Source organism: Dipodomys spectabilis, unplaced genomic scaffold, assembly GCF_019054845.1.
Source record: "Dipodomys spectabilis isolate Male_0828 unplaced genomic scaffold, ASM1905484v1 ptg000085l, whole genome shotgun sequence".
Taxonomy (NCBI): domain Eukaryota; kingdom Metazoa; phylum Chordata; class Mammalia; order Rodentia; family Heteromyidae; genus Dipodomys; species Dipodomys spectabilis.
This window is the reverse complement of record NW_024870762.1, coordinates 9,384,213-9,408,296: the sequence shown is the minus strand read 5'-3', so window position 1 is coordinate 9,408,296 and position 24,084 is coordinate 9,384,213. Positions and strand designations below refer to the sequence as shown.

Here is a 24,084-nt window from a genome sequence, read left to right as displayed (position 1 = left end):
CTAGTCTACTAAGAGTATAAAGAACAATCCATCAGGAAGACAACAGGCTACTAAAAAGCCCAAATCACAGAGTCCTCAAATGAATAAAACCCAACACAGAGCTATAATAAATATGAGAAAGCAGGAAAACAACACTGTCAGAAAATAACAATTATAGAACAAAGGAATAGACTGACAGTGAAGTAAAATTCAAAGGACTATCAGTAAGGATGTTCAAGACATAAAAGAGGACTTCTCTAAGCAACTACATAAACACAGAACATACAAAGGATTAAAGCAATTCAATGAGAGCATATGGAAAAAGCTAAGTTAAATCCAAGAAAATATAAGTGAAGAGCAAAATGAGCTCAAGATACCATAGCTAACCAGCTAAAAGGAATAGAAGACACAGATAAACAAATTAATGACGCAAGGAAGCCAACACAAAACCGAAAAAAAAAAACCTCTCAATAAAGAGATAGAGAGCTGGGAATGTGGTCTAGTGGTGGAGTGCTTGCCTAGGTTGCAGGAAGCCCAGGGTTCAATTCCTCAGTACCACATACACAGAAAAAGCCAAAAGTGGTGCTGTGACTCAAGTGGTAGAGCACAAGCCTTGAGTTGAAGAGCTCAGGGACAGTGCCCACACCGAGAGTTCAAGCCCTACAACTGAGAAATAAAAAAGATATAGAAATCCTGAAAAACAACCAAACTGAAAGCAGAGATCAAAAATCAAATGGGAAGCCTCTCTAACTGAGTACATTATATAGAAGATAGAATTTTGAGGCTTAGAGATAGAGTAGGTATAGTAGAAAAGTCAGAAGAAAATATAGGAATAAAAGAAATATGAAAGGAGTTTGCAAGCACTTCAAGACCCAGTTAAAAGACCAAATTTATGTCTTATGGGTAGTGAGGACAGAGAAGAAAGGATTGCTAAAGTAGTAGGAAATAAGTTCAACAGAATAATAGAAAATGTCTGCAATCTTGAGAAAGAAAAGCCCATCCCTGTACAAGAGGCTTTTAGAACACTCAGAAGAGCAGACCAGAAAAGAGCTTCTCCATGATATATTATAGTTAAAACATCAACACAGAAAACAAAGATTACTAAAGCTCTAAGAGAAAATAGGCAGATCATCTATCTGGGAAAACCCAACAGAATAACAGCAGATTTCTCAACAGAAACCATAAAAGCAAAAAGGGCTTGGAGTTATGTATTTAAAACACGGAAAGTATACAACTGCCAACCCAGAATACTCTAACAAAGCACTCATTCATAATTGAAAGGCAAATAAAAATATTCCGTAATAAACTAAAGTAATTTATAGTCACTAGACTAGAACTATAGCAGACACACAAAGACATCCTACCCACAGCAGAGGAAAACCAATGTAAACTTGAAAGAGGTGGAGAAAAAAATTCCTACCAAAAGAATAGACATGCATAGGGGGAGTAGAAAAGAATATAACACCATTTTTTTTAATGGGAGGAAAAAAGTCAGACATACCAGTTTTAACACTCAATGAACTCAATTCTCCAATCAAAAGACATTGGAGAGTTACTATATTAGAAATCAACCATCTGGTGACTACAAAAAACAAACAAACATCTATCTGACAAAAACAAAGACTAGTTTAAGGTGCAAGACTAAAAAAAAAAAGACTGCCAAGCAAACAAATCTCCAATACAGGCAGGAGTAGCTATACTCATATCTGACAAAGTAGATTTCAAATTAAAATTAGAAGAGATTAAGAAGGTCATTTTATGTTAATAAACTCACCATATCAAGAAGACATAACAATTCTTAACATCCATGCACTAAAATGTTATTGGACCCTTAAACACAGAAACCTGCAACACAATGATAGTTGGAGACTTTAATAGTGTACCCTCGGCAATAATTAAACAAGGAAAAAACTGCAATGACACCATAAGCTAATTAGACTTCATAGACATTTCATCCAGCCACTGTATAATACATACTATTTTCAGAAGCTTATAAAACGTTCTCCGAAACAGATCATATTCTAGGTTATAAAGCTAATCTTGTAGACTTCTAGCTGGGTGCTGGTGGCTCACACCTGTAATCCTAGTTACTCAGGAAGTTGAGATGTGAGGAGTAAAGTTCATAGCCAGCTTGGACAAGAAAGTCCATGAGACTTGTGTGTGTGTGTGTGTGTGTGTGTGTGTGTGTGTGTGTGTGTGTGTATGCCAGTCATGGGGCTTGAACTCTGGGCATGGGTGCTGTACCTGAACTTCTTTTGTTCAAGGCAAGCACTCTACCACTTCAGCCACAGCGCCACTTCTGGCTTTTTGAATAGTTTATTAGAGACAAGAGACTGATGGACTTTCCTGACTGGGCTGGCTTTGAACCACAATCCTCAGATCTCAGCCTTCTGAGTTCTAGGACTACAGGCGTGAGTCACTGTTGCCTGGCACCATGAGACTTTCATCTCTAATAAACTACCAAAAAAGCTAGAAGTAGAGCTATGGCTCAAGTGGTAGAGTACTAATGATGAGCAAAAGAAGCTCGAGGACAGCACCAAGGCCCTGAGTTCAAACCTAAGGATTGGCATGCATGTGTAGACACACATACTACACACACACACACACACACACACACACACACACACACACACACACACACACACACCAGTAGCTTTTCTGCATGCCAACAATAAGCAGATGGAAATGAAATTAGGATATCAGAATAGCCTCAAAAATACTTAGGAATAGACTTAACCAAGGAATTGAAGGACCTCTACCATGAAAATTATGAAACTTTGGCTAGTCTTGTAGACTTCTAGCTGGGTGCTGGTGGCTCACACCTGATATCCTCGCTACTCAGGAGGCTGAGATCTGAGGATCACGGTTCAAAACCAGCCCAGGCAAGGAAAGTCCATGAGACTCTTATCTCCAACAAACCACTAGAAAACCAGAAGTGGCACTGTGGCTCAAGTGGTAGAGTACTCGCCTTGAGCTGAAGAGCTGAGGGATAGCACCCAAGCCCAGAGTTCAAGACCTATGACTGACCAAAAAGAAAAAGAAAAGAAAAGAAAATTATGAAACTTTGAAGAAAAATGTTTATGAAGGAACCAAAAATGGACCTCCTGTGTTCATGGCTGCCATAATGAATACAGTGAAAATGTCCATACTGCTAAAGATGATCTACAAATTCAGTGCAACCCATCAAAACCCAAATATCACTCTTCATAGGGATTGAGAAATCAATTTAAAAGTTCATATGGAAACACAACAGGCCTTGAATAGCCAAAGCAATTCTGAGTAAAACTAGCAAGGCTGGAGATACCACAATTTCAGAGTTAAAACTATATTACAAAGTCATAGTCACAAAATTTGCTTGTCACGGAATAAAAACAGAACTAAAGACCAGTGAAACAGACTAGAGAACCCAGAAATGAACCTACACACCTACAGACACCTGACTTTTGACCAAGGAACTCTTTAACAGATGTTGTTGGGAAAACTGGACATTCAAATGCAGAAGACTGAAACTGGATCCTGTCTCTCATCTTGTACCAGTATCAATTCAAAGTAAATCAAAGACCTCAATGTAAGACCTGAAACAAGAAAGAGTAGGGGAAACATTGAAACTTATTGGCATAGACAGGAACTTCCTGAATAGAATCGTAGGATCTCAACATATAGAAGAAAAAATGGACAAATGATATTGCATCAAGCTAAAAAGAACCTTCTGCAGAGTATAGGATATAATCATTAAGCTAAAAAGACAGACTATAGAATGGAAGAAAATTTTTGCTAGTGGTATTTCTGACAAGAGTCTAATTACCAGGAGCTCAAAAAGTTAAACTCATAAATAATTACCAACCCAATAAATAAATGGCGGGGGAGGGGGGAACTAAAACAGAATTCTCAGAAGAAGTAGCACAAGTGGTCAATAAATACATGAAGAAAAGTTCAACATCACTGACAATAAAGAAAATGCAAACCAAAATAATACTGAGAGTCCATCTCACTCCAGTCAGAATGGACAGTATCAAGAATATAAACAATAAATACCCTTATATACTGTGTAACCACTATGGAATTGAGTATGGAGCTTTCAAAAAATAAAAAAAAGAAACAACAACAACAACAAACACTCAAGAATAGAACTATCCTATGATCCAGTGATGCCAATTTTTGGCATTTATCCAAAAGAATGTCTTGATTGCAAACAATAAAGTCACCTGCACACCTATATTAATTGTAGCACTATTCATACTAAGCCCAGTTATAGGAAAAGCACAGATGACCTTCAACCAACGAATGGGTCTAGAAAATGTGAATATATATACATATGTTGTATATAAATTCTGATGTATGTATCCAGAATTTGCTAGAAATATAGGAAATACACATACCAATCCTTTTATTCCTAAAATCAGGAAACAAAACAAGGATATCTGTTCTTCCCACTTGTATTCAATATTTTAGTAGTGATTCTAAGCAGAAAACTTAAGCTAAAGAAGTTGAACTCATTATGAGTTGAGAGGAAGTGTAAAACTATACATAGCATGACCTTGAATAAAGAAAATCCTAAGAAAGTCACTAAAACCTTCTAAGCTAGACAACTTGAGCAATATAAAAAATATACAAAAAGCAATTACACTTCTTTTTTGGGGGGGGGGATAGGGGGTCTGGTCATGGGGCCTGAAGTCTGGGCCTGGGCCCTGTCCCTCAGCTCTTCAGCTCAAGGTTAGCGCTCAACCACTTGAGCCACAGCGCCACTTCCAGATTTTTTCTTTTTGCTTATGTGGTGCTGAGGAATCGAACCCAGGGCCTCATGCATGCAAGTCAAGCACTCTACCATTGAGCCACCTTCCCAGCCCCGCAATTACACTTCTATAATGCTAGCAAAGAACAAGAAAAAATGATTTAAAAAGTAATTCCATTGTGAATGTCATAACAAAGAAAAAACATATAAATTTCACCAAAGAAATGTAAGGTTTGAACATGGAAAAATTGTTAATTGAAATAAATGACTAAATAAAAAGACAAAGACAGGAAGTGGTGCTATGGCTCAAGCAGTAGAGCGCTCGCCTTGAGCTGAAGAGCACAGGGATAGCACCCAAGCCTGGAGTTCAAGCCCCACGACCGACCAAAAAAAAACAAAAACAAAAAAGACAAAGACATCCCATGTTTGTGGATTGGAAAGCTTAAAGACAGATGTTCTCCCTGAATTTGTATTCAGACAAAGAAAATAAATTTGTAGTTGCTAGGGAGCTGGGGAAGGAGCACAGAAACAGACTGAATATTAGCACAGGATTTCCTTATGAGGCAATGGAAATATTCTAAGATTAGGATGTGGCCCTAGCCACAACTCTGCAAATATACTCTGCAAATATACTCAAGGCCATTGAATGGCACACTTCAGTCAGCTGGATTTTATGGCATGTAGGTCATGCACCTATAAACATGAAAGAGATATGGGCTGATAGATAATGTTAAGGGTTTTACTCTGGTCTTTGTTGTTTAAATGTTTTTCATTTAAAAAACTTTTTTATTAATATATTAAGTTAGACAGGAAAACAGTAAGAAAACCAATATCTGAAAGATTTCTTTTCAAAGTATGCACAATCATCAATGATTCTGCCCACCCTTATGTCAGCTATAAATAATAAAAAGACATTACTACAAACTAAGTCATCCAAATTGCCTCTGGAGGATGACTTCCACTGGCAAGGGAGTTCTGAGGTGTACTTAGTAAGTTCACCATTTGCCATGCATGAGTTCTAATGACATAGACTTCATTAAGCCCAAGGCTAAAGAAAGAGACATATCCACAAGGCATCTTTGCTATCCTAATTCCATACATTTCTCTTTCATTCTTTGACTTTTGGAAACATTTAATATGGAAATAATCATTAGGCTTATAACCTAATAGTAATATTTTTCTCTATAATTGTATTATTGCATAACAAAATGGTGATACTGTGCCTAAGCTATGGAGCACAACTATAATCCAGCACCCAAGAGGCTGAGTAGAATGTGTATTCCATGTCAGCCTGGGCTATCTAATGAATTCAAGGCTAGCCTACGCTACACGGGGAGATTCTACTTCTAAAACAAAACACGCAAAACAAATTAAAAACATGGAAATTGTCAGTAGTACAATACTATTTAAAGTACAAAGTTTATTCCAATGCCATTAATCTGTATATGCATCCATTTGTGTATATATGTATAAATTTAGTTGAAGCCGTATGTAAAATACCAATTCGCATAGCTACAATTACAACTTAATAAATGTCATTCTCCTGTAATCACCAAGTGCTGCCCCTCGTAGTCACCTACCTATATAAACTCTGGCAACTTGATTTTCTATCTATTCTTAAAATAGTCATCTTGTGAATAGCATATGAATTTAGCTATGGCATTAAATTGACTTGTTAATTCTGTCCACATTCTTTAGAAAAACTATATCCTAGCCTAGCATACAATCACAAGTTCTCTTTCCCAGCTCCTTTACAGTAAAATACACCTTTTGTAGTCATTATTAATGCACACATAACAGCTTGCTATTTTCTTTCCACATATCAAAACATTCTTTTTTTTTCTGTAGAGACCTTCTTTTCCTACCTGATCATTAAACATATCGTTCCATTGGGCACTAGTGGCTCACACCTGCAGCTACTCAGGAGGCTGAGTTCTGAGGATCAAGATTCACAGCCAGCCTGGGTGGCAAAGTCTGTGAGACTCTTATCTCCAATTAACCAACAAAAAGCCAGAAGTGGAGCTATGGCTCAAGTGGTAAAGTGCTGGCCTTGAACAAAAATGTTCAGTGTCAGTACCCAATCCCTGAGCACAAGTCCCAGGACTAGCACATAAGACAAACAATCATGTATTCCTCTGAGCTCAAATCTCTTCTCTCTTCCTTGACCTTAGTACCCCCTACCCCTAAACACAAAAGTTCCTTAAGCACATGTGTGAACATATTGGTAGAGCCAGTTGTATTTTGTACATTATCTATTTTGGATGTCTTGATGTCTTAAAGATACCAGAAATTTAGTATGTCCAACACTCCAATCTTCAAATGTCCACATGACACCCTGTTATCTTCCTATCCCATGTTTAGGTCAAATCCATCACTTTCCTTTTTTTTTTTTTTTTTTTTGGTCGGTCGTGGGGCTTGAACTCTGGGCCTGGGCGCTGTCCCTCATCTCTTCAGCTCAAGGCAATTGCTATACCACTTGAGCCACAGCACCACTTTTGGTTTTCTGGTAGTTTATTGGAGATAAGAGTCTCACGGATTTTCCTACCCAGGCTGGCTTTGAACCGCGATCCTCAGATCTGAGCCTCCTGAGTAGCTAGGATTACAGGCACGAGCCACTGGTGCCCAGCCACTTTCCCTTTCTGAAGTCTAGTTTACAACCATCTTTCTCTACTGCTCTAACATAAGCTACTGTCATGCCCTTCTGGGCTACTTCCAGTTCCCTAACTGTCCACCTTGCCTCCAGTCTCTAATTGGATTCTTGCACTTTAGCTAGATAACATATTCAAAATAACAAATTAAAATAATTGCATTCTGTCAGCCTTTCTCTCCCACGTCTCAAGAAGTGTTTCAATAACTTTTCATTGTTCCTGGAAGAAAGAATAAAATTCCTGTGCATACATAAAAGCCCCTTTGTTAAGGAAAAACAAACTGTCTCAGTTTCAGCTGCTAGATTCTTATAACAGAGGCACAGTAGCAGAGTCTAAGTACTAATCTAGCAGTACTGCAGAGGACACCCACGGAATATCCTTTGATTTAGTTCCGAGTCACATTTCACAGGCTTGGAGGCAGACCCCACCTTCAGATGCCAGTTATAAGACTCAGGTTATTTTACCTGTGCTTCTGACCAACTGACTAAAATCAAAGTTCCCATTACCCCTTTTTCAGGTTCAGTCTTAGTGTTTCCCAGTTAGCATATCCAATTAGTAATGCTTAGATTTATATACTTTATGTTCTACAATACTAAGGAAAATATTCCCTCATTAGATATGACTTCTTCCCTCATAATAATATAATCAAGTAAAAGAAACAAAGGCATTTTGTATAGAGCAGGTCCAAATATACTTACGCTTCGGGAAGCTTTTATCAACCCTCACTTGCTGTGGACTCTGAACTGGTAAAGGGAATGTCTTCTCGGGTCCTAGCTTGACCAGTCCTGCAATGCCACTGTGGTTAATAGATGAGTTTTGCACATCTGCAGATCGTGCTGGGCCCTTGAGTCTGCTAACAGAGATGTGGAAGAAGGACTGCATCGATTAGAAAAGCACATGGTGGGTGATCCACAGGTCAAAGATTGCATCTTAGCTCTGAGGTATATGGGGAAGTTGAAAAGATTACCTCCATCTAGTCCAAAGTCCAGAAATATAATGATATCTTCATCTTGAAAGGAGGTTAGTCAGAAAAACCTGACTGAAATGCTGTAGAGGAGGTCTGAGAGGTTAAAAAAGAGAGTGGAAGAGAAGAAGGAAGGAAGGGAGTGAGGAAGGGAGGGAGGGAGAGAGGGAAGAGAGAGAGGAATGAAGTCAAAAGAGTATTTTTGAATGGGTTTCTATGGGTTAAAAGCTCACTCAGGCTGAGGAACTGTTTTTGCATTCTGTGACTGAGTTTACTGAGACAGATTTGATGACATCAGTCTTGCAGCAGTCATGCGCGTCTCATGGGACACCTATGTCTAGGGGGTTCCCTTAATCACACCTGGTAATGAATAAGTGAATAGCCTGGTCATCTAAGGCATTTGTATGCTTCCATACCAAGTACATAAATTACTTGCTCTTCTTGACACTTGTAGGACGAGTGGTGCAGTTCCCCGTATTGGGATAAAGGTAATTGACAATGGTTTTTATCCAGTCTGCCAGGGGAAGGGGATATCTATTATGTATCTGAATCAGGTTCTAGTGAGTCAAACTTTTGGTCACTAACCTCAGAGCCATTCCCCAAGGGGAAATTGTGTACAGACAACAGGAAATGGTCAACACATTGCTATTTGTTCCAGAGAGCTCTGTGTCCTGCACCGACCCACACAAGTTCTTCCACAAGTTCCTTAGCATTCAAAGCCAAAGACAAGGGCTGGGAAGGTGGCTCAGTGGTAGAGTGCTTGCCTTACAGGCATGAAGCCCTGGGTTCCATTCCTCAGTACCCCATAAGCAGAAAAAGCTGGAAATGGCACTGTGGCTTAAGTGGTAGTGCGCTAGCCTTGAGTTGAAGAGCTGAGGGACAGTGCCCAGGCCCAGAGTTCAGTCCCCATGACTGACAACAACAACACAACAAAGATAATACTTTTAAACTAGTTACTCTTACAATCCCTTTTAGCAAAGTTTCCTCACAAAAGCCAATGATACCGATGTCCAAACTGGACCCATTTTGTCACATGATAGCCTCTAGTTTCAACTGTCTCTTAGCTTTAACCTTTCCCCACAGTGGCTAGCTTCCACACGTCCCTGAATAATTCCCCCTTGGGGAATGGCTCTAAGGCTGGAGATGAATACCGTGACTAAAATCAGACGCTGGTTTAGCATCAAAGTCCTGCTCATGCATACTTTTACTTATTTTTCAGTGTACAATAAAAATCAACACAACAAAAGTTAATACTTTACAGGGTAAAGTATACAAGGGACCTGGAGCTTCCATGCCCTTTCCAAAGAGACCACCCTCAGGGAATCCACACATGTTCAGCTACGATGAAGCTCTCTGAACCTTGTCCTTTGGGTTTTATGAAGACATCATTGCATAGGCATGACTGAAGCATAGACAACTAGGTCAGCGTGTGCTAGAACAGCTGGGTGCCAGTGGCTCATGCCTGTAATCCTAGCTACCTCAGGAGGCTGAGGTCTGAGGATTGTGTTTCAAAGCCCAGCCCAGGCAGGAAAGTCTGTGAGACTCTCATCTCCAATTAACTGCTCAGAAAAAGCTGGAAGTTCAACTGAAGCTCAAGTGCTAGCCTTCAGCAAAGAAGCTCAGGGACAGTGCCCAGGCCCAGTTCAAGCCCCAAGATTGACCAAAAAAAAAAAATCATAGGACAACAAATTAACCAACTAATTAACAACAACGAATTAACTAATATAAAGCCAACAGATGGAGGCCCTGTGAGGCCTGTCTGTTCAGATCTATCTTGGCATCTCTCAGACAGAGAGCCTGAACACAGGGTAGGATGTCTTCTAAAATGAGTGTTACCATAAACTCTCAGACAAGGTACATCAGAAGATTTTATGACCAACTGCAAGGCAGGAAAATGATACACAGGTCTCCAACCTGCCTGGGGGAAAAGTCATTCTTGTCTCTGTGGCCTGCCTTGGAGAGAAATTTATGAGCCAGGAAAAGTGGATGAAATCCAAAAATGTAGATTTAATATTATTATCCCTAAGCGCTTCCTCCAGCTCATTTGAAATGATGCTCCTTCTCCTAATGACTTCTGGTCTTCCATTTCCTCATGGTTCAACCTTATGCCAAGAATGTTTTTTGATTCCCTTCTCTACATATTTAATTCTCTTTATCCATTAGGTTACAGTTCTACCAGCAACTGTTCAAGGGAGACTTCTCAGATAAGGTCAAATCCCCCTGCAGAATGATGTTTACGGTGTGATGCACTTTTCTTTAGTAGACTTGCCAAAACTTGCAAGGTTTTTTTCCCTACAAGATTGATTCACTCCTCTGTTCCCTAGAAAAGCCACATAATAAAACAAAAAGAAAAACAAAAACACATCTATATGAGCTTGCATTTTCACAGCTTAGCACAGGAGAACTTTAATAAGTGTTTGTTGAAAAAAATAAATGAACATTTTGGTTAATATTACACAGTCGTAATTTGCATAAAACACTACTTAGGAGCCTAGAAATCAAATATGTCACCCATCTGGAACATGTTTACAATAGATCGCATTTACATAAGAGCCAGAATTTTGCATACACAAAAAAATGTTAATTACATTGACATTTTAAAAACAAAGGATAGCACAGTACCCCAAATTTATGACTAGGTACTCTAGAGGTTTGCTTGTTTTGTACTTGATATTTTCCCATAGAAAGAGACTGCAGATGGCAAATTGTTCTGATCAAGCCCATGAAGTCTTACATGCCCATCAACTACTTAAGGTGTTCTTGGTAGAGGCAGCATTCACCATAGCTAAGATATGGAACCAACCCAGATGTCCCTCAGTAGATGAATGGATCAAGAAAACGTGGTGTGTGTGTGTGTGTGTCAGAAAGAATGACATTACCCCATTTGTTAGGAAATGGAAAGACTTGGAAAAAATGATAGTAAGTGAAATAAGCCAGGTCCAAAGAAACATAGGTCCCATGGTTTCCCTTATCTGCAATAACTAGTATACACCTAAGATAATCTTACCAGACAAGCAGAAAAGATCAAAAGCTATGTACATATGACCACATAAGATGATGATAAGTGAAATGAACCCCAAGATAGGGACACGAGTTTTTTGTTGTTGTTGCTATTGTTTTTAATGCACTATGTGAGTTTTTTGTTTCTTTTGTATGTTCTTCCCCCATGGTATAACCCTGTTGTCACTGTATTTGATTCCAGTACCCTGCATCTTGTATATACATTTTTCTAATTTGAGGAGGGAAAGGGAAATAACAAAATGCTGAAACAAGGATACAGGTTGGCCTATTGTAGCAATGAGATGTACAAGACACTATGTTGAAAACAAACTTTACAACTTGGTGGGGGAGGGAGGAATTGGGGGGGGGGTGGGCAGGGAAGAGATAGTAAGGGAAAAATAAAGGTGGGGGTAACAATGCTCGATAGGAAATGTACTCATTACCTTATTCTTGTAACTGTAACGCCTCTGTACAGTATCTTTACAAGAAAAAAAATTTAAAAGGCTGCCTATATTTTGAGTTGTCTTGTTTGTTTGTTTTTGGTTGTATGTTTATTTTTTGAGACAGATTATTGTTATGTAGCCCTATACCTCCTCAGTCCTGAGATTATAGGCATGAGTCACTAGACTCAACTTCAGCCACCATGCTGTTTCTGACTGCACTTTTGAGTTATGAATCCAATGGAACATTGAATACAGAGCACTTTCAAGTTCAGACCCTGAACTCTCTTATTCTTTATATTTAAGTACCTCTCTTGGTCTGCTGCTTTCTAACCTAGCAGTAAATAATATATTAAAAGAAGGAAACTTCAGCTAATTCTTTCCTATGGTTAACAGCCATAGAAAACTAGGGGAAGTCTACTGAGGAGGAGATATCACTGTTGAGGACATTGAAACAAATAGCCCTGGCTGGAGAAAGCACTCTCTAAAAGACAGAATGTCATGGTAAGCAAGGGGGTAGCAAGCTCTATACCCCAATAAGTGGGTGAACTACAAATCATAGGTTCATCAATTGGTTGATACTATATGTTCAAAATTATTTTTAACATTATCTACCCCACCTTATCTATCTCCAAGACCTCTCAGTCCCTGTACTTAGGGGCAGAAGTAAAGGCAAACTATGAAAAATATAAATTTTCATTCAATGGAAAAATATATTTAAACCATACCTTTGTTCCTTCCAATGGCACAGAGAGCCGTTGCTTAGGGAATGTCAAAAAAAGTCAACTTTGAAGTCTCCTTTTGGCTGATGTTTGAAACTTCTAGCATGGATGTAGCCTGAAAATTTCCATTTACTTGGTAACCAATTTGTTCTGATATTCCTATAGCCAAAGAGCCTTTTCAGAAACAACCACAGATCCACAGCCAGCAAGAATACAGCAGGGGGTCAGTTTTGTGTTGAAGAGAGGGAACTTTCAGCCAGCTGATACCACTGTTAAGTTGTCTGCAACTAATAATCTGACATCCTTTTATTCCCTTCTCAACTCCACCCATCAGCGCCTAGCAAGTAAATGGGAACTTTAGATAAACTGAACTCCCTGCCAACATCAGAGTTAGAAAATTATGAGTGAGTGTGTGTGTGTGTGTGTGTGTGTGTGTGTATAAGAGAGAGAGAGAAAGAGAGAGACAGACAGAAAAAGAGAGAGAAAAAGAAAGAAGAGGGATGGAGAGAGGGAGAGAGTATGTAGTCAATACAAAAATGAATTTCAAGAGAAGAGAGCACAAAGTGGAACTTAATGCATCCCCACTGATGTTGTATGTTCTTCTGAAAGTTAAGTCAGCCCTCTATAAACACATTCTGTTTTCTTTAGTGCTGCAATAATAAGTGTTTTATTATGAAGAAAGGATTCAAGTCTCTGGAATGTAGAGTTTGAATCTAGGCTTTTCCTTTTGATTCCTATACTCTTTTCAGATCCTACTGTCTCTTTAGTACTGAGGGCTCACACTTCAGGACTCAGAGCTTCGAGTTCAAGTCTTGTTTCCAGAGAAATCTGTGATTCTTCTTTGTTGATTTTCCCTGTTTGATAAATGGTCTATCTTTTAGCTAATCCCAATTTGGACTGACTTGTAACAAATGCAATGAAGAATTATCTGATGCCTTGCCTGCCAATCTATTTTAAAAAAACTCACCTCAAACTATTCCCAATTCATTCACCTTGATTTTTAAATAGAATTAGATTTCTCATTGAGTTCTCCTCTGTGTGTGTGTGTGTATGTGCACACATACACATGCAAGCATGCATTCAAGTGTGTGTGTGTGTCTGTGTGTGTGTTTGTGTGTGTGTGTGTGTGTGTGTGTGTGTGTGTGCCAGTCCTGGGGCTTGAACTCAGAATTAGAGATCTGTCCCTGAGCTTTTTCACTCAAGGCTAGCACTTTACTGCTTGAACCACAGCTCTACTTCCAGTTTTTGTAGATCAGAGTCCCATGGAGGGGCTGGGAAGGTGGCTCAGTGGGAGAGTGCTTGTCTTGCACGCATGAGGCCTTGGGTTCAATTCCTCAGCACCACATAAGCAGAAAAAGTTGGAAGTGGTGCTTTCAGTGTGGCTCAAGTGGTAGAGTGCTAGCCTTGAGCTGAAGAGCTGAGGGACAGCGCCCAGGTTCAAAGTTCAGGCCCCATGACTGAACAACAACAACAAAAAGAGTCCCATGGACTTTCCTGCCTAGACTGGCTTTAACCCATGATCCTCATATCTTAGCCTCCTGAGTAGTTAGGATTACAGGCATGAGCCACCAGTGCCCAAAAGAATTCTCTTTTCTTGAATCCCTATGAAATATTTCATCTCCAAACTTGCACTAAAGACAATATAGATAGCAAAACTAAATTTTCTGAATATTTCATTTATGGTAGTCATATTCTAACAAGATTGTGTATTACCAATTAGATTGCCTCCTGGATTGAAAATCTTTTTTTTTTGGGGGGGGGGGGGTCCGGTCGTGGGACCTGAACTCTGGGCCTGGGCGCTGTCCCTCAGCTCTTCAGCTCAAGGATAACGCTCTACCACTTGAGCCACAGCGCCACTTCCGGCTTTTTTTCTTTTTGCTTATGTGGTGCTGGCTGAGGAATCGAACCCAGGGCCTCAGGCATGCAAGGCAAGCGCTCTACCACTGAGCCACCTTCCCAGCCCCTGGATTGAAAATCTTATTAGAGATAAAATTAATTAGATTTCTCTCTAGTTTTGTTATCAGCCCTGGAAATGTGACTTTGAACTTGTGTTTCCCACAGTGCTTAATGAAATATGTAGGAAACAACTTGATGGCAAATCTCTAGTCAAAAGCAAGAAGACAGTTTTAACCAGAGACAGACCGAGAGACAGACAGAGACAGAGACAGAGACAGACAACACTGGTGTTTCGATATAGGATCTTTCATTTACTGGACAAGTGCTCTCCCACCTGATCCTCAACCCCAGCTTATGTGGCTTTGGTTTATCTGTCAGGTATTGTTTTGGGCTTTTGTGCAGGTGCCCTCATGCTGTCACCCTCTTACCTCCACCTACTTGCATAGCTTGAATTATGGCCCTACCACACCTCTTCTGGTTGGAGAAATGTCTGTTGGTAGGATGAAAAAAGGAAGGTAAATATTACAGGTAATACCTTGCCCCTAAAGTTTGCTTCTCTTTTCCAAATCAAGAGTCTTTAAAAATTCTTTACTTCTCGTTTTTTTTTCAGGAAACATCAGTTACATATAGAATTGTATATGATTTTGAATGCCTGGTTTTATGATTTGTGTGTGTGTGTGCACACGTGCACTCACATGCCAGTCCTACGGCTTGAGCTAACTGAAGGCCTGGGCACTGACCCTGAGCTTTTTTGCTGAAGGCTAGCATTCTACCACTCAGAGCTCCATTTCTGGCTTTTTTAAAATCCTGGTAGGTAATAGGAGATAAGAGTCTCATGGACTTTCCTGCCTGGGCTGGCTTCAAACTATGATCTTCAGATCTCAGCTTCCTGGGTAGCTAGGATTACAGGTGTGAGCCATCATTGTCTAGTATTTTTATGATTTTTTACAAAGATATGCATCCTTGTAACTACTTCCCATGTCAAGATACAGACCATCCCAATGTCTCCATGAGTTTCTTCCCCCCACTCCTGCCTCCAGTTAGTTTCTATCCAAATAGTACCTACTTTTCTAACTCTTATTGCCTTAAACCACATTAGAATAGGTGTTACCTGTATCTACTCTTTTTTTTTTTTTGCCAGTCCTGGGGCTTGAACTCAGGGCCTGGGCACTGCCCCTGAGCTTCTTTTGCTTAAGGCTAGCAGGCTAGTACTCTACCTCTTGAGCCACAGTGCCATTTCTGGCTTTTTCTGTGTATGTGGTACTGAGGAATCAAACCTAGGGCTTCATGCATACTAGGGAAACACTCTACCACTAAGCCACATTCCCAGCTCCTATCTCTACTCTTAAATTCTCATAAATATCATCATATAATTATGTAATCTCTTATCTGGCCTCTTTATCTCAGCATTACAACTAGGGTATTCATTCATATTGTTATGAATAGCAGTGGTTTGTTTTTTCATTGCTGTATAGTATTGTTTTAAAAAAGTATTTTATTGTAAAGATGCTGTATTGAGGGGTTACAGTTACATGAGTAAGGTAATGAGTACCTTTCTTGTTGAACATTGTTACTCCCTCCTTTGTGTTTCTCCTACTTAGTATTCCATTTTGTAAATATCTGTTTCCTTTTTCTACTTTGCTGTTGTAGAATACTTAGGGTTGATATTTGCTTTCAACTACTATGGCTGAATATGCTACATCCCAGTATGTAAGTTTTGATAAACATAAGCATTCATTTATATTAGTAATATATTCAGGGGTAGAATTTTAGGGTCAAATGGCTTAGGTACCTTTAGCTTTGATAGGTATTACCAACCAGATTCTGAAGGGATTATATCAATTTACACTCTAAGCAGCAAATGCAAAGCATTCCTGTTACAAGACCACAGGCTTTTTGCATCTGGCACTTTTTTTTTTTTTTTGCCAGTTGTGGGGCCTGAACTCTGGGCCTGGGCGCTGTCTCTTAGCTCTTCAGCTCAAGGCTAGCACTCTACCATTTGAGCCATAGCACCACTTATGGCTTTTTCTGCTTATGTGGTGCTGAGGAATCGAACCCACAGCTTCATGCATGCAAGGCAAGCACTCTACCACTGAGCCGCTTTCCCAGCCCCATGCACCTGGCACTTTTGCAGATTTTTTTCACTGTGCATTTAATTAACCAGGCATTAACCAACTACAATCAGATGTACAGCCCAAGTGAACCACCATCCAGACACATTGAATGAGGACCAGATACATTACAAAAGTGAACCCAAGAAATGGAGTTAGGACAGAACTTGTAGAGGGACTGCCCTAAGCGGAAAAAGCCAGGCAAGAATGTGAGGCCCTGAGTTTGAACAGTACTGGCACACAGACATTGACACACAATCCAGATGAGATGGACAAAGGCAAGAGACAGTACTATTTACCCCGGCAAGGAGCAATATGAAGTTCTGAGAAAGGAATTAGCTAATATTAGAACAGAATTCTGCAGAGCCCATATTTTATTGTGGGAAGCTCCATATTAATTAGATTATGAATTCTACACGAGTCTCACTTTTAAAGAGGAAGTAAGGAAACCACTGACAGGCATGAGCCGAAACTGATACAGCTGCTGAGGGGACCCATTTCATTGCTCTTGCTGAGGGACCCAAGCCTATTATGAAATAAGAGCAAGGTGTTTTCTATTACATACCAGGAGCACTGAAGGAAGGAAAAGTAGCTACCAGAAAGAACAGGAAGCTGAGCCATCAAAACAACAATATCTGTCCTCAAGAATTTAATAGATGAAACGAGAGAACTTTCCAAAACATATTTAGTTAGCTGAGCAAACCATGGAAAATGTCATTTTAGTGGTAGAAACTCGAATTCTCTTAAAAAGAGAATAGGTCTGACAACACTCCTTTGACTTAAAGTATTGAGAGAAACAAAACCGACCTTACAATTCAACTCCAGGGAGTTGAGAGAGCCAACAGGATAGTAAGGCAGGGCCAAGAGAGGTTGCCCTGAGAAAGGTGCTGAGTGAAAAGTCTCCAGTGACTGAGAGGCTGAAGGACTTACTTTGTGTGTGTGTGCTGGTACTTGGGCTTGAACTTAAGGCTTCACACTCTTGCTTGGCTTTTTCTCTCAAAGCTGCTTCTCTACTACTTGAGCCACACCCTCCACTCCAGCTTTCTGCAGGTTGGAGATAAGAGTCTCATGAACTTTTTTTGCCTGGGCTGGCCTCTCAGGTAGCTAAGATTACAGATGTGAGCCACCAGCACCAGGCTGGATGAAAGACCTTTAACCACCTCTTTATATTCTGGGTAGGGCTATGATACTGCCCTTTTCCCCACTTCAAAGTCTTAGCAATGTGTACCCTCCAAAGTGGAAGGTATGAATGCCATTTGGGGGACACAAAAAAAAAGAGATGGGTCTCACACTTTGGCTAGGTTTGACTTTTAAGAAAGGGTGTGATTAGAAGATCATTAGTCAAAGAAAAGACCCAGAACACTAGAAGTCCAAAGCCCCTCAAAGCTAAAAAGAAAAAAAAATGAAATTAAAAAAATAAACCGAGGTTTATTTAAAAAAATAAACCATTTTCTACAAGGAATGGAATTTAGAATGAAACATTTTGTTTAAGGGGACTGGGGATAGCATAGACAAAAGCTCTGCTATGAGATAGGGGAGAAACAGAGAAGAAAAGGATTTTTAACCAAATTCATGAGCTCCAAATGAAAATGAAATATTGGCAGAGGTCTGAAGTAGCAGAGTAATTGCCAAAATCCCAACTCAGGATCTATGAAATGGAAACATTGTCGAGAAAGAAAGGAAAGGAGAGAGAGACAGAGAGAGAGAGATGAGAGAGACAGAGAGAGAGAGAAAGAGAGAGAGAGAGGAGACAGGGACAGACAGACAGGAAGACTTAAGAAACAGGAAGAACACTATGTGATAACTAATTTCTATATAATAGTAAATTTAGAAGGACAAAAGAGAATAAATGAAGAAAGAATCAAGGACATAATAAAAGCATTTTTTCTCAGGTAAGGAAAATATTGAATTCATATTTAAGAGATATAATAATTGTTGGGCAGAACAGTAGGGGAAAAAGCCATACCATAGGCTGATGGAATTTATAAATGACAAAGAAAAGAAAAGAAAACATTCTAAAGGAAGGCTACAAGTTGCCAAGCCATTTCCAGCTCCCTGCGCTCATTCATACTTCCCTCCTCACCCTAAATGAGGTAGACAGTGGTAACAAAGCAAGTGACAAGAGAATTGCAGAATTACAGAATTCCCAGGGAGAAATCTAGAGCCCAACAGTGACTCTAGAGTGGTTGTAAAGGATCCGATCTAGAAGCATCCTGGTCCTCCCGCCTCTAAGGATTGTGAAAACCCCTTTGCACTCTCCATAACAGACATCCTCCAAGCCTTCTCAGCTAGAAGATTCTTACACACTTTCCCACAAAACACACTTTTCTTCTAGACCTCAAAACATTGTCCTAGTAGAATCTTCCCTGACACAGTAGCCTATGCTGGCTCCTTACTATCCTCTGCCTCCCTCTTTTTCAGCTGCCACATTTCCATTTCCTAGTTGCCCTTCCTCCTCCTTTCCATATCCTTGATTCCCCAGTTGGCGCTTCCATCGGAAATGCTGTTCCAGGGATCCATTGCAACAGCCTTGCTGGGAACCCCAGGGCCTTACTGACCTTTCCAGGTATCCTTGTTTCATCCAGGACTGTGCTCCCTTCCTTGAGACTTGCTCTCCTAGAAGCCTGAGGTGCCTCTCTCCCTCATCTCCAGGACTCTGTTTCTGTTTTGTTTTGTTTTGTTTTGCTTCTCTCCTGCTGGACCTTATATGCTGCTGTTTCCTAGGCTTCATTAGCTCAATGCTGTAATCTTATTAGAGAGCCTATGTTGGTTGGTCATATTTGTCTCATTTACAGAGCTCAAAACTTCCATAATTTTAATTTAATTTAATTTTTTTAAAGGATTGAGGGCCGGTTGCCGGTGGCTCATGCCTGTAATCCTAGCTACTCAGGAGGCTGAGATCTGAGGAACTCTGTTTAAAGCCAGCCTGGGCAGCAAAGTCCATGAGACTCTTTATCTCCAATAAACCACTAGAAAACCAGGAGTGATGCTGTGGCTCAAGTGGTAGAGCACTTGCCTTAAGCTGAATAGCTGAAGGACAGTGCCCAGGCTCAGAGTTCAAGCCCCACAACCCACAACAACAACAAAAAAATTGAGGATGTTAGAAGGACCCAGGGATATGGCAAGGGACCCAAGAGTTAGAACCTCAATCCATCAGGGGTGCTCTTGTGTTAGTATTAGGGCAAAGTCCTTGCCCCCTCCTCTCCTGGGCTCCCATGGGTGTGAGCAGAGAAAAGCACAGCCAATTTGAGTTTCTAGCCACTGGCACTTGTAGGGTCAAGAGCATGAGTGGGCAGAATCTCTGAGGGTATACATCATCCTGCTGTCTGTGGGGTCCCTGAGGGGAGCAGGCCTAAAGCTGTTTATAAGGGCACTGTTGGGATTCAGATCTCCTCTGAGAAACCCAATCATCTCCTTTAGGTACAAGGAGGAGTGCATAAACTCATAAAGGGAATTAGAGGGCCCCACTTACACCTCTGTTCCAAACCATGTTCTCTAATCTCTTACCAAAGAAGCCTAGCCATGGATATATAGACTGCTATAGCAATTAATTAAAAATCATTATTTCTGCCTGTTTTCAAGTGGATCTTCACGTGTTTGCCAGTCCAGGTTACTGAAGCCTAGAAAACTTGCGCTCAAAAAAGCATCTATAACACGACTTCATTCTAGGTCTGAAGTAGGCTGTGGGTTTAGGATGGTGAGCCTACATTGACTTCTTTGTCTTTTTGTTTTGTAGACAAATGTACTACCACTTGAGCCACAAGGCAGCTGAGTTTTAAATATACGTTCAGAGTACATGTTTAATAAATGTTGTTCAACAGAGCTTCAGCTTAGCTTGGTTATTACTAATGCGAAACTAATTTGCTTCTGTAACACCTGTTCATCTAGTTTCCATTTCCCCTTGCTACAAACACAAAAAGATCATTTGTCTCCCTTGTCAGTGCAGATGAAAATTTCATAAATTTTAAATTGCTATCCCAAGTCACATAATAAAATCTCCCCAGCTACCCAGCTTGAGTATGTAAACAATATCCATTTCATGGCAGTTGAGAGAGCTGTTCACACAATATTTATTACAGTGTTCTTGTTATAATTTTTCTGGTCTACCAGTGGTCATTTGTTTGTTTGTTGCAGTAGAGGGATTTGAACTCAGGGTCTCATGCTAGGCAGGCACTCTACTGCTGAGCCATGCATACCTCCACACCTGTTTTGCTTTTAGTTATCTTTTAAGTTAAGCTCTCATACATCTGCTTGAGTCCAGCCTCAGAATGAGATCCTTCCTTGGCCTCCTTACAGCTGGGACTACCACAGGTATGCACCAACCAAGTCCAGCTATAGACTGAGAAAAGATCTCACTAACTAGCCTTTGGCTTAGGATGGCCTCAAACCTTCATTAACTATCAACTATTAAAAATTAACTATTAACTAAAATTAACTTAGAAATTAACTATTATTAATTCTTTAACTGTGCCTACTTTATAAAGTGAACTTTCTCATGGGATATTATATTGCAGTATACCTAGACAGGAAAAAAAGTAGTACATATAGGGTTTAGTGGTTTTAGGCATCCCCTGGGAAGTTAATCTTAGAATATATTCCCAAAAAACAAGAGGAAGTATAGTATTCTTACGAAAACCTTCTGAGACTTTCCTACCACAAATTATATATCCATTTAGCCAACTGACAAGACATAGCCTGACATTAAGTTCTAGGATGTGGAATCAAATAAAATACTACTGTATCTCTCATTTTCAGAAATTTACAGCCCAGCAATTGAGGCATATGGGGAACCAGAAAAATGTGAGTAAAATGCAAGTAACACTTGACAAATGACTAATTCCCTACCTGGGCCAGAAACATCTTCCTTCAACCCACAGTCTCAGGAAGCTTCAGCTTTTGTCTCTTTCTGTCCTAGTTCTTCTATCTCCCCTTTCTATCTGGCTCCTCCTTTTTAAAATTTTAATGCACACATGCCTGACCCAGGGTGGTAACTGTAAAGCTATTGTTTCTTTATTTACTTTGGTTCTCCAGTAAGGACTCTTCATATGGATGGATTTCACTCCCGTCATCCCACCAAAAGTATTCTTCATTGAAAGAAGATACTGGTCAAGAGTACTTTCCATATCATGATACACAAACAATGTATTTCAATCCTCTCCTAACTGGACATCTTGGTTCTATTTGGCACAATCAATAATATTCTCTGTTTTGGAAAGTCTCCCTCTGCATTTCATGGAACCATTCTTCATTCAGTGTGTGCTGGTATAGGAGTTTAAACTCAGAGCCCTGCACTCTTGCTTAACTTTTTTGCTCAATGCTGGTACTCTGGCTAGGCACTGGTGGATCACATCTATAATCCTAGCTACTCAGAAGGCTGAGATTTAAATATTGTGGGTCAAAGCCAGCCCAAGCAGAAAAAAATCTGTGAGATTCTTATCTTCACTAAACTACCCAAAAAGCCAAAAATACAGCTGTGGCTCAAGTGGTAGTGCACTAGCCTTGAAGGAAAGGAGCAATACCAGGCACTGATTTCAAGCCCCAGGGCCAGCATACACACATACAAACACACAAAAGATGGGTACTCCTCCATTTGAGCCAAACCTGTACTTCTGGCTTTCACTGGTTAATTGTAGATCAGAGCCTCTCAGATTTGTCTGCCCATGCTGGCTTAGAACCTCAGTCTTCAGATCTCAACTTCTGAGCAGCTAGGTTTATAGACATAAACCACCACCAGCACATTCTTGGTTCTTCATCCTCCTTCTTCTCCTCAAATTCTGCAAAACATCAAATCCTTTTTCCTTGAAGCTAATACATTGACCATATTCAAGTCACATCACTCTCTTCTGAACCAACAGAAATATCTTAACTGACCTTCGTGCATCATCCTGCCCCACCTCCAATAGGCTTAATTATTGTAAACCATAGTTAGCCTGCTATCTCAAAATATTAGATGTTATTACTTCTAACACGGTACTTTTTTTTTTTTTTTGGCTTGTCCTGGAGCTTGAACTCAAGGTCTTGGCACTGTCTCTGAGCTTCTTTGTGCTCAAGGTTAGTGCTCTACCACTTGAGCCACAGCATCTCTTCCGGCTTTTTCTGAGTCATTTATTGGAGATAAGAGTCTCATAGACACTTCTGCTGGGGCTGGCTTTGAACTGTGACCCTCAGCTCCTAGCCTCCTAAGTAGCTAGAATTACAAGCGTGAGTCACTGGCCCAGCTCATAATTTTTAGTAGATGAATGAATATGTTCTCATAACAAACGATTAAAAGGGGCACCTAACATATAAGGGAGGATTCCAATGGTGTAACTCCTTTGAACCAGTAACTTACAGTTAAACAAAATGAGTACCAGGAAGCTGAAACGTGTTGCGGAGGGGAGAGCTGAGGTCAAAGGCAGGGGAGACAGCCAGATAGACAGAAGAGGGGTGAGTAAATGTAGTCATAATATTCAGTGTATGTATGTGAAAATGGAACTAGATAAGTTGAGGAGATAAGTGGAGGTTGTAGAAATAGAACACAATGCGGAAAGGGGTGGTATTGATCAGAATGCACTGTACTCACTAACTGACATGTTGAATAGAAACTCCCTTGTACAATAACTTAAGAAAATAAGAGAGAGAAAGGGAGAGAGACTTATGCCAGCCTTTAAAATAAAAGTAAGAGCTGAGCAATTTCCATAATTTCTTTTTTTCTTTTCTTTTTTGTCAGTTGTGGGAGCTGAACTCTGGGGCTGGGCGCTGTCCCTCAGTTCTTCAGCTCAAGGCTAGCGCTCTACCACTTGAGCCACAGCGCCACTTCCAGCTTTTATTCTGCTTATGTGGTGCTGAGGAATCGAACCCAAGGCCTCATGAATGAGAGGCAAGCACTCTACCACTGAGCCAACTTCCCAGCCCCCAAATGTATAATTTCAATGGGGAATTTCATCAGAACGGGAAGGAGAATGCATAGCAAAGTCAGCTACTTGTAAAAGACAAGTACATGAACAGAAAGAGCTAAGAAGATAGGTTTTAAAAGAACTATTGTTACTCTGAAATTTTTTAAAAAGCAGGCTATGTAGTGTGGCAATATCCAACAATTCTGCCAAGAAGTACAGTTCATATCAGAAAATATTTGTTACATTAGGTCAGTTTGTGTTGGCATTACTTTAGCTAAATACATGTACAGCCAGGTAAAAATAAACAACGGCTTCTAGGACAAGACATTTCAAGTTAGCTCATTATCATTAATTGAACATGGGGTAGATATGAAAGAATTATGATTTCATATAAATAGGAATTTAATCTTTTGGGGGGGGGGTCCAGTCATGGGGCCTGAACTCTGGGCCTGGGCGCTGTCCCTCAGCTCTTCAGCTCAAGGCTAGCGCTCTACCACTTGAGCCACAGCGCCATTCCAGCTTTTTTCTTTTTGCTTATGTGGTGCTGAGGAATTGAACCCAGGGCCTCATGCATGCAAGGCAAGCGCTCTACCACTGAGCCACCTTCCCAGGCCAGGAATTTAAACTTTAAAAGAAAGCAATCAATAGCCAGACACTGGTGGCTCATGCCTGTAATCCTAGCTACACAGGAGGTTGATATCTGAGGTTCAAAGCCAG

General features: G+C 40.2%; 1 protein-coding gene across 3 annotated transcripts in view; it reads right to left on the bottom strand.

Annotated features, from left to right (window-relative positions):
- LOC122111107 (cytidine monophosphate-N-acetylneuraminic acid hydroxylase) overlaps positions 1 to 24,084 on the bottom strand; it is a 103,141-nt gene that overhangs the window by 45,523 nt on the left and 33,534 nt on the right. For 2 of the 3 annotated variants that reach the window (XM_042683834.1, XM_042683836.1), the window contains exon 1: positions 8,058 to 8,140. The exons of the other annotated variant lie outside the window; for it this stretch is intronic. The gene's annotated coding sequence lies outside the window, so the exon portion shown is untranslated. Of the gene's footprint in view, positions 1 to 8,057; positions 8,141 to 24,084 lie in introns of those variants that run through there. 3 annotated transcript variants of the gene reach the window in all.